The sequence below is a fragment of the Delphinus delphis genome, chromosome X, assembly GCF_949987515.2.
Source record: "Delphinus delphis chromosome X, mDelDel1.2, whole genome shotgun sequence".
Taxonomy (NCBI): Eukaryota; Metazoa; Chordata; class Mammalia; order Artiodactyla; family Delphinidae; genus Delphinus; species Delphinus delphis.
In genome coordinates, this window is record NC_082704.1 from 91,451,825 (window position 1) to 91,467,533 (window position 15,709).

General features: G+C 45.7%; 1 pseudogene; it reads right to left on the reverse strand.

Moving 5' to 3' along the window:
- Positions 1–813: 813 nt before the first annotated feature.
- LOC132418219 (GTP-binding nuclear protein Ran-like) overlaps positions 814–15,709 on the reverse strand; it is a 59,854-nt pseudogene continuing 44,958 nt past the window's right edge.

Consider the following 15,709-nt stretch of genomic DNA (forward strand, 5'->3'; position numbering starts at 1 on the left):
TAGTCCTAACCTCGCGGGATTTCCTAGTCGGTCGCGTCCCCGGCTCGTCGTCCTACCTTGGCACTGAGAGCGCCAAATACTGTCCTAGTTCGCTTGAGTTCCACTTCCCCTGTCCTCCGCTATTACCCTAGCCGAGGTCTAGGAGGTCTCGAGATCTCGCGAGAATTCCTCGCCTCCCGCTTTCCGCCAGCTGGGATACCTTAAAATCTAATCCATGCCTTTTCCCTTTTTCTTTCCGTAACGTCCCCAGTGTTCGCTGTTCCATTGTTTCTTGGGAGCGCTCTCTCAGCCCCCCGGACTTGGAGATGTTGTGAGATTTCTCCAAACTAATTGGCCCTAGCGTTTTCGCGGGCAGACTCCCCGAAATCGGAGTTAGGCCGACAGACCCAAAGCCCAGGGGGCGGCGGGTCACGTGACTGCAGGTGTCGAACGCGGAGGCCATTTTGTGGAGCAGGAAACTGGTTTTAAATAGAGTGCTCGGAATCGGGGGAGGAGAGGGGAAAGAGGGAGGGAGGAGGCGGGAAGAGGGGGAAGAGGAGGAGGGGAAAAAAGAGGAAGGAGGAGGGAAGAGGGCGGGATGGTGACCAGGGGAGCGGGGAGAGGAGTGGAGGGGAGCTGGCGGCGCGCGCAGGTGGTGAGACGCTTTACCGCGCGGTTGCCTAGGCAGCGGGGGCACCGCCTAGGAAAGCCAGAGCCCCTCAGGTTCTCTACACCTCGTTGACCCCGCGCCCCCCCCCCCCCAAGCGAGAGCGCTCTGGCGCGCGCGTCCCCGCCCCCCGCGGTGAGGAAACAATGAAACAGTCACGCGCTGAGCTAGAGTGGGTGGTAGCGCACCCTCCTGAGACCCCAGCCCTTCGCCGGTACGACCGCTGAATTAGGCCCGTAGTTTCCTCCTGCGGGGCCGTCCAGCGGCTCAGGGCCGATGGCCACCGGCGTGGTGCTGCCTCCCTCAAAGCCAGAGGACCCTGGGGATGGAGAACGGCTCTCCTAGGGAGTCGGGGGTGTTTGTGGCTGGGCGCAATCTGGGCGTGACTAAGGAGGTCTACAGCATTATCGGCCTGGGTTCGGGGTGACCCTCAGGCCACCGCAGTGGATGGGGAATGGGAGGAAATGGGTTTTTGCCATCGGAGGAACCCCTTCTTCTGATCCCCTCCTAAGGAAGTGACCCCTAGTCCCAGCCTCGGTTCTACAGAACCTTAAATAGAAGAAGTGTTGACTAGTGGATCCGTGGCTTTAAGCGAGCGGCCTCACAAACGTGGTTCTTAAAATCGTTTTCCCCCCTCTCCTCTGACCCTCAGCCTGACAGAAATAATATACAGAGTTTTCCACCATCCCTTAAAGGATCTTCTGTTGCCAGAATTCAGATAGCTAGTTCTCATTACGTGATCTACCACTTACCTTCTCTCCCTTTCCAATTTTTAAAATTGAAACTGAAATTCTAACGAGATAGGGAGATAATATAATACTTGTGTCCTGGGCAAGTTGCTTAACTGCTTTGGGTCTCAATTTCCTCATCTATAAAAGGAGCTGGACTACATGACCCTGTGAAAGACCCAACTCCTTTTTATAACGAGTATTTTGTAATGCACCCTTTAACCATACTGAAATAACAAATCATAGATAATATAACCTAAACTTAACAACACACACTTTCAAAAAACAGGACCTAACTGGAGAATAAAAGCAATTATAATAAAGCGATGTATTTTATGTGGATGCTCCCACACAAGGACACTAAATGATGATATCTCCCTAGTGCAGTCACAAATGCAAACTGAAAAAGTGTGTTTTCACAACTCAAGTACCGTAAGCAACGTTGCCATTGGTGACCTTATTTTCCAAAATGCCGAATTCTTGGTAATGTTTGAAACAAAACACAATAGTCTTCCCTCAGTTGATACAGTAGTTACATTCCTAGAGAATTCAGTGTATTTATATCGAAACTGGGTAAAAATACTTTGTTTATATGTAAAATGGTGTTAGTTCTAGGCTTATATAATGATGAACTAGTTTTTCACTTAATGTGAGTATCTGGCGGGTCAATTCTTCGCTGTATGGTACTGTCCAGGATTGTAGAATATCTAGTATGCCTGGTCTCTGCTCACTAACTTCCCGTAGCCCTTGCTAGTCATGGCAACAACCAAAAAAAACATTTCCACAGTGCCCCCTTGAGAACTATTAAGCTTAATGATCATTAAGATCCGTTTCAGCCTTAAGATTCATGGATTCTTAACAGAGTACGGGTGAGGCGTGTTTTGGTTTTGCTTCCCTTTCATATAGACCAGGGTAAACAGTCTAAAGCTGTGAGTTCTGGCAGTTCAAACTGCATATAGCAACGATGGGATGTACCGAGTACCCAGGTTCTGGGCTTTATTTTGCTTTTGAGTAGAGCCGGTTTACAGGGTACTGCCATGGGAGTACCTAAAAAAATTAAAATACATAGCCGTTTCCTATTTTCAGTTACCCCCTGCTCATAGGCTTACTAAGTTCAAACCACCGGGGTGTTTTGTTATTTTGTTATAATTGGAATATCAATTTGGAAAGGAAGCACGGTAACATAAAGCTTTGTCTTCAAACACATTCATTCTGAAAAAGGTTGGGCGCACTTGAAGTAGCTAAATGAGCCAACTTTCACAGAGCTCCGAATGACTTTACATGCCACTAAGCAGTCATTTGTATATCTTTTCCACAAGCCCGCCTTTGCAAATTTTATTTGAAGGGACCTAAAAAGAGGAAAAGCTGAAACCACGGAAACTCTTTTCACATGCTTCTTTTCTTACATTCCCAGGCATTGTTAAGCTGAGCACCCATGTTGAAGCAAATATACTATTTGCACCACCCCCATTCCCATCTTCACCCCACCCCTCCATCAAGAGCTCACCAGAGCCTAGGAACTGTAGATCCTTGAACTAGCAGTTCAAATCGCTGCTCTACTGCTTACAAGCCGTGTGACTGGGGGCAACTTATTTGACATCTTAGGGTCTCAGGTTCCTTGTCTATAAAGTTCAAGTAAAAATATTTTCTGCCTCAAAACATGGTTGGGATTCAAGGGCTCATGCATGAAAGGAGTGAGACTTTAGTACATGGTGGATATACTTACACGTGTATCTCCCCATCGTTTCAACTTCCCCAGCAGAGTGGGTTGCTCTGGCACTGGGCTCCCAGAGCACTCGCTGTTCAAGTCTCCACTGTAACACTCACTGTGTTATACTGCAGTTCTGTGTGAGCCCATGGAGGGAAGGGAACTTGTCCCACCCCAGGACTGTACAAGGTGTGGCACACAGAAGCCCAGTAGGTGTTGAAGATCAGTGAATAATGCAGATGCCCGGCCTCTGCAAGTTGTAATGTGGGGCATGTTAACAGGTCTAGATCCATTATTTTGCTTCCACACGTGGCTTTAAGTAAATTTCATCACCACTCTCTGAGACTAAAATAGGCTGAAATCACATTATCGTGATGCAAATAATGTGTCCAAGTAGCGTAAAAACTTGTAGAAAGATAATTATACTAGTCTGCAACTTGAAGAAGAGCAGTAATAAGAGGAATTCCTCAGAATTCCTCAGAGCCTTTAATCAACTTCATGATTGCCAGTCGTTTTTCTGCAAGGTCCAGGGAGCCTTCTGGGTTCAACTGACCCACACTTCCCTTTAGTGTGGATAGGGGATAAAGTTCAAGGAGGGCGGAACTCCCCTGTAATCAGAACGATAATTATAGGTGTGGAGGTAAAAGCAGTTGCCTACTGAGTCTCCTTTTATGTTTTAAAGTGTAATTGCCTTTTTGAGTGTTTGTTTGTTTGTTTGTGGCTTAAGATGCAGCAGGTTAAGCTTCCAATGCCAGGTAATTTACAGTAATTAGGAAGATGTTACTATGAAGGTTGATAAAAGTTCTAAAGAGAAAAGAGGAGTCTTAGGCACTAGGATATTGCTGTACACTTTTATTCTCCAAGGACAAGAGCTGGTACATACAAAACCAGGTTTGTTTTAGACAATTATTATACTCCCAAATAGCAGATCTGGCCTGGAATCTGCTTTCCTCTCACAAAGATGGCAAGGTGGAAAACAAAATTATATTGGAGGGCATCTTCTCTACCACTAACATTGCTAAAAATATTTTCAAACAAAAATCCAGTGTCCTTCTGCCTTCGTTCATGCAAAGTGACCGGGCAGTACAAGGAATAAATAACAGGGAAGCCTTGGGTAGAGGCTCTGAACTGGAGGGAATGGGGCATGGAGGCTGCCTTGCTTTGGGAGAGAAGACAAGGAATCTTGGAAATACAGCAAAGGGGGTCACATATTTTCAAGATTCCATGCTGTGTCTTAGGTAATAGGGGCATTTTTAGCAGTTTCTCTCTCAGGTGATGTAGAACTTGGCCATGACCTCACAGATACGGCCGAGTAGCAGTCCTTGTGTTGGAATTACAGTTGTCCCTCTGTATTCATGGGGAATTGGTTCCAGGACCATGCTCAAATACCAAAATCTTCGGATGCTCAAGTCCCTTATATAAAATGGCATAGTATTTGCATATAACCTACACACATCCTCCCGTGTACAGGCCGACTTCGGAGGTATTTCGGGTTTGGTTCCAGGGCACCGCGATAAAGCGAATATGCAATAACACGGGTCACAAACTTTTTACTTTCTCAGTGCATATAGAAGTTATGTTGGGAATTCCCTGGCAATCCAGTGGTTAGGATTCTGCGCTCTCACTGCTGAGGGCCTGGGTTCAATCCCTGGTCAGTGGTCAGGGGACTAAGATTCCACAAGCCGCGCGGTGCGGCCAAAAAAAAATAAGTTATGTTTCCACTATACTTACACTGTAGTGTATTAAGTGTGCAATAGCATTATGACTAAAAAAACAATGGACATACCTTAATTTGAAAATACTTTATTACTAAAAATGTTAACCATCGTCTGAGCCTTCAGAGAGTCATAATCTTTTTGCAATAGTAACATCAGAGATCACAGATCACCGTAACAAATAACGAAACAGTTAGAAATATTGTGACAATTACCAAAATATGACACAGAGACACAAAGCGAGCAAATGCTGTTGGAAAAAAGACGCCCATAGACTAGCTCGAGGCGGGGTTGCCACAAACCTTCAATTTGTAAAAAACGAAATATCTTGGAAGCACAATAAAAAGAGGTATGCCTGTACTTTAAACCATCTCTAGATTACTTATAAAACCTCATACAATATAAAGGCTCTGTAAACAGTTGTAAATACAATGTAAATGCTATGTAAATAGTTGCTGGCACAGGGCAAATTCAAGTTTTGCCTCGGGAAACTTTATGGATTTTTTTTTCCCAAATGTTTTCCATCCTGGGATACAGAACTCAGATACGGAGGGCCAACTGTACGTACTATCAGCTTCCTAAAATTAATTCACTCTTTCCCCTACACCTTCCTAAGAATTAATTCACTCTTTCCCCTGCACCTTCCTACTTAGTGATTATTACTGTCATTATCCTATAGACGTTGAGAGCTGCTGGGTTTAATCATTTTTAAAGTTTTTAAAATCTTTTCAATGTTTTAATTTTTATTTCTCCAAAGACTTCTAGTTTTTACTGTAATCTTGTGATTTATCATAAATATATACAGTATTTGGTCTTTGACCCTGTTCCCGGCACAGAGCTCCTAAACCCTAGGAATTTCCTGTGACGAGAGTGATTAAGGATCTTTTGTTATGTTAACCAGGTGGCTTTTGGACGGCAGCTAAGGATGGGGGCTGGTTGCCAGAGGAGCCAACCACGTGATTAGAGGGTGGGAACTTTCAATCCCACACCCTCACCTCTAGGGAGGGGAGAGAGGCTGGGACTGAGTTCAGTCACCAACGGCCAAGGATTTAATCCGTCGTGCCTACATAATGAAGCCTCCATAAACACCCAAAAAGATGGGGTTCAAAGAGCTTGCAGGTTGGCGTGGAAGCTCGTGCCCTTTTCCCATAACTTACCCTATGCATCTCTCCCATCTGGCTGTTCCTGAGTTATATCCTTTTATAATAAATTGGTAATCTACTAAGTAAAATGTTTCTCTGAGTTCTGTGAGCTGCTCTAGCAAATTAATTGAACCCAGCGTTGGCGGGTGGAGAGCTTGAAACCTCCATTCTATAGCTGGTTGGTCAGAAGCAGAGGTGACACCTGGATTTGCGATTGGCTTCTGAAGTGGAGGAGGAGCAGTCTTGTGGGGCTGAGCCCCTTAGCCTGTGGGACCTGATTCTCCAGGTAGATAGTGTCAGAATTGAGTTGAGTTGTAGGACACCCAGCTGGTGTCAGAGAATTTCTCGGTGGGAAAAAACATAACATTGTAATTAGAGCCAGAATCCTACTGTCCAACCCAGTGTTCTCTATTAAGAAGTATGGAATTGAGTTCTTAAGTAGAACCCCAGACCTTCTATGAATTCTTCCTTCAAATTGGCCATTCTAATGTTATGAAGCAAAAGACAGGGAAGATTCATCCTGGAAATACAGTTTAATTACAGACGGTCTGTGAGTGTCACCAGGCACACAGGGCAGGTGACCCCTCCTGGGATGTGGAGACCAGAAGGAAGGTGCTTTGGAGCTCTTCTTGACATTCTCTGGGAAGATGAAGAGCTGCACCTTCAACTGTTTCCTGTGTCTATTTAGAAGCACTATTCTAATTACTTCAGATGTATTAGCTTGTCTAATCCTTACAGCAGCCCTAGAAGGAAGGTACCGTTCCCCCCCAGTATACAGTTGGGAGGCCCCAGGACTTGCTGTGGTTCACACATAAGGCTGGTGAGGCTAGTGAGTGGTGGGACCGAGTGAAGCCAGGGCCGTGCTGTTAACCAAGGCGTCTCAGACCCCTCAAACTCAGCCAGTCCTAAACAGGATTCCTCATCTCCCAAAATGACTTCCTCCTCTGGTCTTTATCTCAGATAATAGCGTCATTATTTCTCACACCCAAACTTAGCACCTCTGATTTTTTGACTGCGTCTCATCTCTTCTCTCCTCCCCGCTATATCCATAAACAGTACCTTCCTCCTTCCCACCTTATGCCTCTCAAATTGGTCTCCTTGTCTCACTGCCAAGTTCAGGCCTTTTTTTACCTCTACATCAGTAGTGAGCACCCTTTTTTTTTTTTGCATGAGTGTCAATTTAAGAATATACATGTTTATAAGCTGTCTTTTCCTACATAGATAAGAACTGTATATTCTCCCCAATAATTCGAGCATTGCTCAAGCCTGCTCTTGATTATCCCAGGAAATTCCTCACTGCCTTTCCTGCCTCCCTCTTTCCCCCTCTACCCCACCCTTTACATGTCTGCCAGAGTTTTCTTCTTAAAAGAGTCCTAATGTGCCACTTCCCTGCTCAGAAACTTTTGACACCTCCCTTTGCATCCAAGGTCATTCCCGACCTAGCTCCCATCAAGCTCTCCAATTACATTTTCTCCCTTTCCCCACCATTCCCCACCCCACCTCAATCATACACAGGTCAGTACCTCCGTGGTTACACGTCCACTGAGGGCAGAGGCAGTGTCTTTCTTTTTTTGGGGGGGGGGCAAGTAGTTTATTTTATTTGGAAGCAGAAATGAGTAAGTTGGGAGAGGGATGGAGGACATATGACTGTGTGTTACAGAAGTCACTTCTGCAGGCAATGGGGGCCTCTATAGAGGCTTACCTCTACAGAGATCTCTCTGGAGCACACAGAATTCCACTCTAATTTGCCTGTCAAAAAGACAAGACAGAGACACTTTCTTATCTGTACATCTCCATAGAGCCCAGTGCCTCTTAAAGGTTCTGCTTCACCCAGAAAAGAGATGCCCCAAAGCAGAGACAGGAGAACTGGGGAAATGGAGGGCTTGAACAGTGCAGAAGGGGAGAAAACCAACCCAGAAAGGAAACACATGTGCTAGGGGTTATGAACTCAGATGCCTCAGGGCCAGACAGGTCCTGTGGATGAAGGAAGGCAGCCAGATAGCAGACACGGGGTAGGACGTGGTGAACTGGAGGGGCAACCCCACGCAGGACCAACCAATTATTTCCCTAGGGGAATGCAGGCCCAGTGGCGCCAGGTTTTTCCAGAGAGGCTGGCCATCCAGATTTCTGTGTGAAATGCCCCAATTTTTAACTCTTGGCAGTTCATTCGGATTATTTCATGTACTGTGTCTGCCTAGAAGGTTTCAGGGCTATCCGTATTGTTCTATTTGTTAAGCTGGGTTGATGGGTACATGAGGGTTTGTTTTTCTTGATTCTTCTTGCCTCATAGATGTTATAAATATCCCTTTCTGTGCGTTCCAAATTAAACTGAGAAATCTGTAAACCCTTTATGTGAGTTCACTTGTACCAGCAGACCACCCATCTGCATCCTCTGCTCTATGTTAGTTTGTTGTTTTGCAAAACTCACAGATTAAATGAAGGCTTGTGGTTATACACCTTCTCTTGAATAATGATTGGATTAGTTAAGTGTTACTTTGTGCTGAAAATAGAAAAAGGCAGCAATGCTGTGTCTTCCACAAGAATTGTTCTGTGAAAGGAAAAATGTTGCAGCTCACCAACTGCCACCCACTCTTTCCTCTCTGGAATGTTTTTGAATCTATCATATGTTACCTTTCATACAACTTGATCTTGAATAGAAGGATATTAATTATACTGCACAAACTAAACTCTGACTCCGAACATATACATGTTCCTCTTTGCAATTTTGATGAAGTCTGTATGTGTGTGTAATGGGGCACAATTTGTACTCAGCATCTAAGAGAGATATCTAAATACTGGCACCATGGAGATCGCGCTGTCTTTGGTTCCAAAACTGTTCAACCTCTATTTTGAATGAAGCAACCATGACCCACTTACAGCCTGGAACAAGTTACTTCACCATTCTGTGTCTCAGTTACCTCATTGATAAAATAAGGATGATGAGAGCCATCTCCTAAGTATCATGTATAGGTGGTTGGAAATTATTTTATCTGGGTGGAGGAAGAAAACCACGGAGAGGGGAAAATATTAAATCAAATTATTATTTTAATCATTCTGTTACCAAACCAAACTTGGGTCTGCTCCCCTGCACCAGGTTATGGTGAAGGAAAGTGCAGTGTTTATTGTAAGGAGCCATATAAGTCATCTGGGCCAGCTAGTGCTGAAAAAAACCGAACTCCCTCATGGGTTTCAGGAAAGTATTATTAAAGGACAGGTGAGGGAGGGAGGTCGCAGGGTATGTGATCTGCTTGTGCACGATTCTCTGACTGGTTGATGGTGAGGTAACAGGGAGGTGTCACAGGGGTTAACATTATCAATTCTTAGGCTCCAGTAGGCCTGGGGGGCTATGTACTCATGGTCATCACGTAGTTAACATATTCCATTTGGTGGGGAGTGTTCACATCTGTAAAACAACTCAGATATTATTATCTAGGTATCACCTCCCAAAGGCCCCACCTCCTTCAGAGAGGAGCTAAAGCTAAGGATATGGGGGAGGGGCCTGCCCCAGGAAGGCCCCATAGGGTCCTGCTTGGTTACAATTCAAAAGATGTTTGTTGAACACCATGATAAGAGCTGGGGGGTGAGGGGGAGACAAATAAGTTTAAAACATGGCCTCTGCCATCACAGAACTGGGGAGACAAGACAAACGCACAAAAAGTCATTGACCCGGACTTCCCTGGTGGTGCAGTAGTTAAGTATCCACCTGCCAATGCAGGGGACACGAGATCAAGCCCTGGTCCGGGGACATCCCACATGCTACGGAGCAGCTAAGCCCGCGAGCCACAACTACTGAGCCTGTGCTCTAGAGCCCGTGAGCTACAACTACTGAGCCCCCGTGCCACAACTACTGAAGCCCACGCGCCTAGAGCCCATGCTCCGCTACAAGAGAAGCCACTGCAATGAGAAGCCCGTGCACCGCAACAAAGAGTAGCCCCCACTCACAGCAACTAGAGAAAGCCCGCACGCAGCAACAAAGATCGAATGCAGCCAAAAATTAATTAATTAATTAGATTTTTTAAAAAGTCATTGACCCAACATGAGGCAGTATGTGGTAAATACCATCTAGACTGTGAGCTCCTCTACTGCAGGGCCTGCATTCTGTTCATCTTGTTAAATGTGGAACGAATGAATGAGTGGTGCCGAAAGTGCAATAGCTCTTCTAAGGAGGAAGATACCATGGTGGGCTAGGAAGTTCCAGAAGCCTTCAAAGTTGGAGCTTGAGTCAAACCTGGAGACATGGATAGGATTCAGATTATCAGAGGGGAGGGGAAAGGCTGTTTCTGGTGGGGGTAGCTGTGGGGATGAGGGAGAAGACACCTAGTATGTGGAAACTTGTGGGCTGGGGTGTAGGAATGGCCAGGGAATTTTTGGAAACAGTGAGTTTTAGAAACAATTGGAGGGGACGGTTTGTTCATTCACTCAACAAAACCCACAAAGCAGGAATACAGTGGTGAATGAGCAAGACTACAGTCCTTGACGTCATGGAGCTGGCCATCTGTTGACTACGGTGTTTAAATGGGTGTTTAGAAAAATAGGAGGAGATTAAAAGGTAAGTAGAAAAAAGGCAAGAAGAAAAAAAGAAGGGTAGATTGAGGCTGATTGTGGAGAATGAAGCATTTGGACTTTATTTTCTAAGTGGTGGAGAGCAACTAAAGATTTCTAAGCAGGGGAGTGACAGGAGGAAGTATTGCATTTGAGATGTAAATCTATTGTTGCTATCTTAGCTGGCACTGCTCTCACAGAATGCCACAGACTGGGTAGCTTATGAACAACACACATTTACTTCTCGTAGGTGCTGGAAGCTGAAGGTTCAAGGTCAAGGCACCAGCAGATTTGGTGTCTGGTAAGGGTCCACTTTCTGGTTCACAGAAGAGACCTTCTCACCATGCTTTCACATGGTGGAAGAGACAAGGGAGCTCTTGGGTTTCTTTTATAAGGGCACTGATCCCATTCATGAGGGCTCCACCCCCAGGACCTAATCACCTCCCAAAGGCCCCACCTCCTAATGTCATCACATTGTGGATTAGGCTTCAACATATGAATTTGGGAGGACACAAACTTTCAGTCTAGAGTGTAAAGGATGGGATGGGGCAGAGAAGCTGAAGGTGGGCAGCTGGATGTCAAGTGTCCCCATACCAAACTGCGGTAGGAATAGGAAGGGAGAATATAAGGGAGCAACAACCCCGAGGGAGAACTAACAGAATGAAGTATTGATTAGACATAAGAACAGAAAGCATTCTCACGTTTTGAGCCTCAAGTATTTGTCATAATGATAATTTGATCAGGTCTTCTACTTAAAAAATTCTTGGGGGAAAACTGTAGCCTAAACCACGGGTTCAATCCTCTCTTCTCACTTAAGAATCACTAGGTTCCTCCCAAATGTGTCACTGGACATACTCTTCTAGGTACCTGGGTAGGGAACATCATACTTTACTTGGAATATAGGCCACTGCATTTCTTCGAAGAGTCAGTGCAAAATGAGGCAGCTTGGCATGTGAGTCAAGTCCTTTAAGCTTCTCAGATGAATGTTGCTATATTAAGACCAAGGACTGTTATGCAACAAGACCCAGCTACACCTTTCCTTGATGCCTGAACTTCTCAGTGAAGACCACCTGTTGAACTAACAGGTGTCATTTTATTTTTGAAAAATGTTCACATCCAGGGGTGAATTCTCCATTAATCTCATAGGATCTCAGTTTGAGTATTAGTCACTGGGGGATATAGAAAGAATATTCTAGAAAATGAACCAGTGGTAATTTTCACTAGAAGAATGCATGGAAATGTTTTTACAAAATACACTATGACCTGTATATAGCTAGAATAATAGTAGGATTTCAACTGGTCCATAACTGACAGTCCCTCAGAAACTATATGAAAGAGGCATGCAAGGATCAGCTTTCCCACCTCCCCCCGCCAGAGCACGTGCTCTATCTTGAGCTCCCACAGCCTGCTTTCCATCCCTTACCACATGTTGATGGAAGGCATGTGCTCCATGTCACCATCCCCACTAGACTGTGAACACTTGAGAGCAACTGTACTTTATACCTTTTCAGATCACTAGTACCTGGCACTGAACATGGAACATAGTAGGTGCTCAATAAAAACATTGGATGGATGGATGGTTGGACAGACAGATGGATAAAATATGTACATGCCCTTATTTGGCATGGAATTCAGGGCAGGCCAGGAGATCACTATATATATTTTTTAACTTTAAAATGAAACCACATCAAAATTTCAAACTTTGCTCTGCCAAAGACCCTGGTAAGAAGAAAATGAGACAAGTTAACAACTGGGAGAAAATATTTACAAATCATACATCTGACAAAGTACTTGTATCTACAATATAAAGAACTCTCAAAACTTAATGATAATAAATAATCCAATCAGAAACTAGACAAAAGACATGAACAGATATTTCACTGGAGAGAGTATACAGATGGCAAATGAGCACGTGAAAAGTTGTTCAACATCATTAGCCATTACAGAAATACACATTAAAACCACAATGAGATAGTACCACACACCTATCAGAATGGCTGGGGGCTTCCCTGGTGGTGCAGTGGTTGGGAATCCGCCTGACAATGCAGGGGACACAGGTTCGAGCCCTGGACTGGGAAGATCCCATGTGCCGTGGAGCAACTAAGCTTATGCACCACAGCTGCTGAGCCTGTGCTCTGGAGCCCACGAGCCACAACTACTGAGCCTAGAGTAGAGCTCCGCAATAAGAGAAGCCACTGCAATGAGAAGCCCGCGCACCGCAACAGAGAGTAGGCCCTGCTCACCGCAACTAGAGAAAGCCCGTGCGCAGCAACGAAGCCAAAAATAAATAAATAAATTTATAAAAAAAGCTTATGTATCAGAATGGCTGAAATTTTAAAAATCATCACGACACCAAGTGCTCGAGAGGATGCAGGGAAACGGAATCTCTCTTATGTTGCTGGTGGGAATGTAAAATGATGCAGCCATTCTGGAAAACAGTTGGGCAGGTCCTTTTAAAACTAAAACTGGGACTTCTGTGGTGGTCCAGTGGTTAAGACTCTGCGCTTCCACTGCAGGGGGCATGGGTTCTACTCCTGGTCAGGGAAGTTCCAAATGCTGTGCGGTGTGGCCAAAAATTAAAAAAAAATAATTTTAAAAATTAAAAAAATAAAAATGGGCTTACCATACTACCCAGACCTTGCATTCAGGCATTTTTCCCAGAGAAATGAAAACTTGTTTTCACACGGAAACTTCTACACAAACATCATAGCAGCTTTATTTGTAATAGTCAAAGACCGAAAGCTACCCAAATGTCTTTCAATGGGTGACTGGTTAAACTATGGTAATCCATACCATGGACTACTACTCAACAATAAAAAGAACAAACTATTGAATTATGGACTCAATGTTTGTGTCCCCCCGCAAAGTTGATATGTTGAAGCCCTAGTCCCCCCCCACCCCACAGTGAGATGATGTTTGGAGGTGGGGCCTTTGGGAGGTCATTTGGTTTAGATGAGGTTTTGAGGGTGGGACCCTCATTATGGGATTGGTGCCCTTATAAAAAGACCAAGAGACACCAGAGTGTGCTTGCACTCACTGTCCCTCTCTCTCCCTCCCTTCCCTGCTGTCCTACACACAGAGGAAAGGCCTCTTGAGGATATAGCAAGAAGGCAGCTGTCTGCAAGCCAGGAAAAGGGTCTTCACCAAGAACTGAATCTACCATATCTTGATCTTGGACTTCCAGCCTCCAGAACTGTGAGAAATAAATGTCTATAGTTTAAGCCACCCAGTCTGTTGTATTTTGTTACAGCCACCTAAGCTAAGACATATTGGACATATCACAACTAGATGGACATATATTCAGGGAATTATGTTGAATGAAAAAAAAAAAGCCAATCTCAAAAGGATACATACTGCATGGTTCCATTTGTATGACCTTAATGGAATAACATAATTCTAGAGATGGAGAATGGCTTAGTATTGCCAGGGGGTTGGGATGGGGGAGGTAAGAGGGATGGGTGTGGCAATAAAGGAATAACCTGAGGGAGACTTGTGGAGATGGTAGAGCTCAGTGTCTTGATTGCAGTGGTGGTTACACAAAGCTACACATGTGATAGCTTTGCACAGAGCCATACACACACACACACAAATGAGTGCATGTAAAACTGGTGAAATCTGAATAAAATCTGTGGATTGTACATTTCCTGATTTTCATTTTGTACTGTTATGCAATTTCCTGTGAATCTATAATTATTTCAAAATTAAAAGTTTTTATGCACCTGAAACTAATATAAAATTGTAAATCAAACTATACTTCAATTAAAATTTTTTTCTAATTTAAAAAAGATTGTTTTCTAAAAAAGAAACCAGTTAGCATTTCTGACTTGCAACTTTGTTTTTTCTTTATGTACTCCCTCTCTTTTAAATACTGCTTCTTACGTGTGATTTGTGAGAACCTTGAGGCAATTAAAATATACCTAGAGGCTTCAAAGGTGCCTTTAAAGATGTAATCGTTTTGGGCTTCCGGGAAGATGGCGGAAGTGTAAGGCGTGGAGATCACCTTCCTCCCCACAGATACACATCTATACGTGGAACAACTCCTACAGAACACCTACTGAACGCTGGCAGAAGACCTCAGACCTCCCAAAAGGCAAGAAACCCACCCCCACCCCCCCCACGTACCTGGGTAGGGCAAAAGAAAAAAGAGTAAATAGAGACAAAAGGATAGGGACGGGACCTGCACCAGTGGGAGGGAGCTGTGAAGGAGGAAAGGATTCCACACACTAGGAAGCCCCTTCGCGGGCGGAGACTGCGGGTGGCGGAGAGGGGAAGCTTCAGAGCCACGGAGGAGAGCACAGCAACAGGGGTGCGGGGGGCAAAGCAGGGAGATTCCCGCACAGAGGATCAGGGCCGACCGGCACTCACCAGCCCGAGAGGCTTGTCTGCTCACCCGCCGGGGCGGGCGGGTCTGGGAGTTGAGGCTCGGGCTTCGGTCGGAGCGCCGGGAGAGGACTGGGGTTGGCGGCGTGAACACAGCCTTCCAGGGGTTAGTGCGCCACGGCTAGCCGGGAGGGAGTCCCGGGAAAAGTCTGGAGCTGCCGAAGAGGCAAGAGACTTTTTCTTCCCTCTTTGTTTCCTGGTGCGCGAGGAGAGGGGATTAAGAGCGCTGCTTAAAGGAGCTCCAGGGACGGGCGCGAGCCGCGGCTAACAGCGCGGACCCCAGAGACGGGCATGAGACGCTAGGGCTGCTGCTGCCGCCACCAAGAGGCCTGTGTGCGAGCACAGGTCACTATCCACGCCCCGCTTCCAGGGAGCCTGTGCAGCCCACTACTGTCAGGGTCCCGGGATCCAGGGACAACTCCCCCGGGAGAACGCACAGCACGCCTCAGGCTGCTGCAACATCACGCAGGCCTCTGCCGCCGTAGGCCCGCCCTGCACTCCGTGACCCTCCCTACGCCCCCCCCGCCCCCCCGCCCCGGCCTGAGTGAGCCAGAGCCCCCGAATCAGCGGCTCCTTTACCCTGTCCTGTCTGAGTGAAGAACAGACGCCCTCCAGCGACCTACACGCAGAGGCGGGGCCAGATCCAAAGCTGAGCCCCTGGGAGCTGTGAGAACAAAGAAGAGAAAGAGAAATCTCTCCCAGCAGCCTCAGGAGCAGCGGATTAAATCTCCACAATCAACTTGATGTACCCTGCATCTGTGGAATACATGAATAGACAACCAATCATCCCAAATTGAGGAGGTGGACTATGAGAGCAAGATTTATGATTTTTTCCCCTTTTCCTCTTT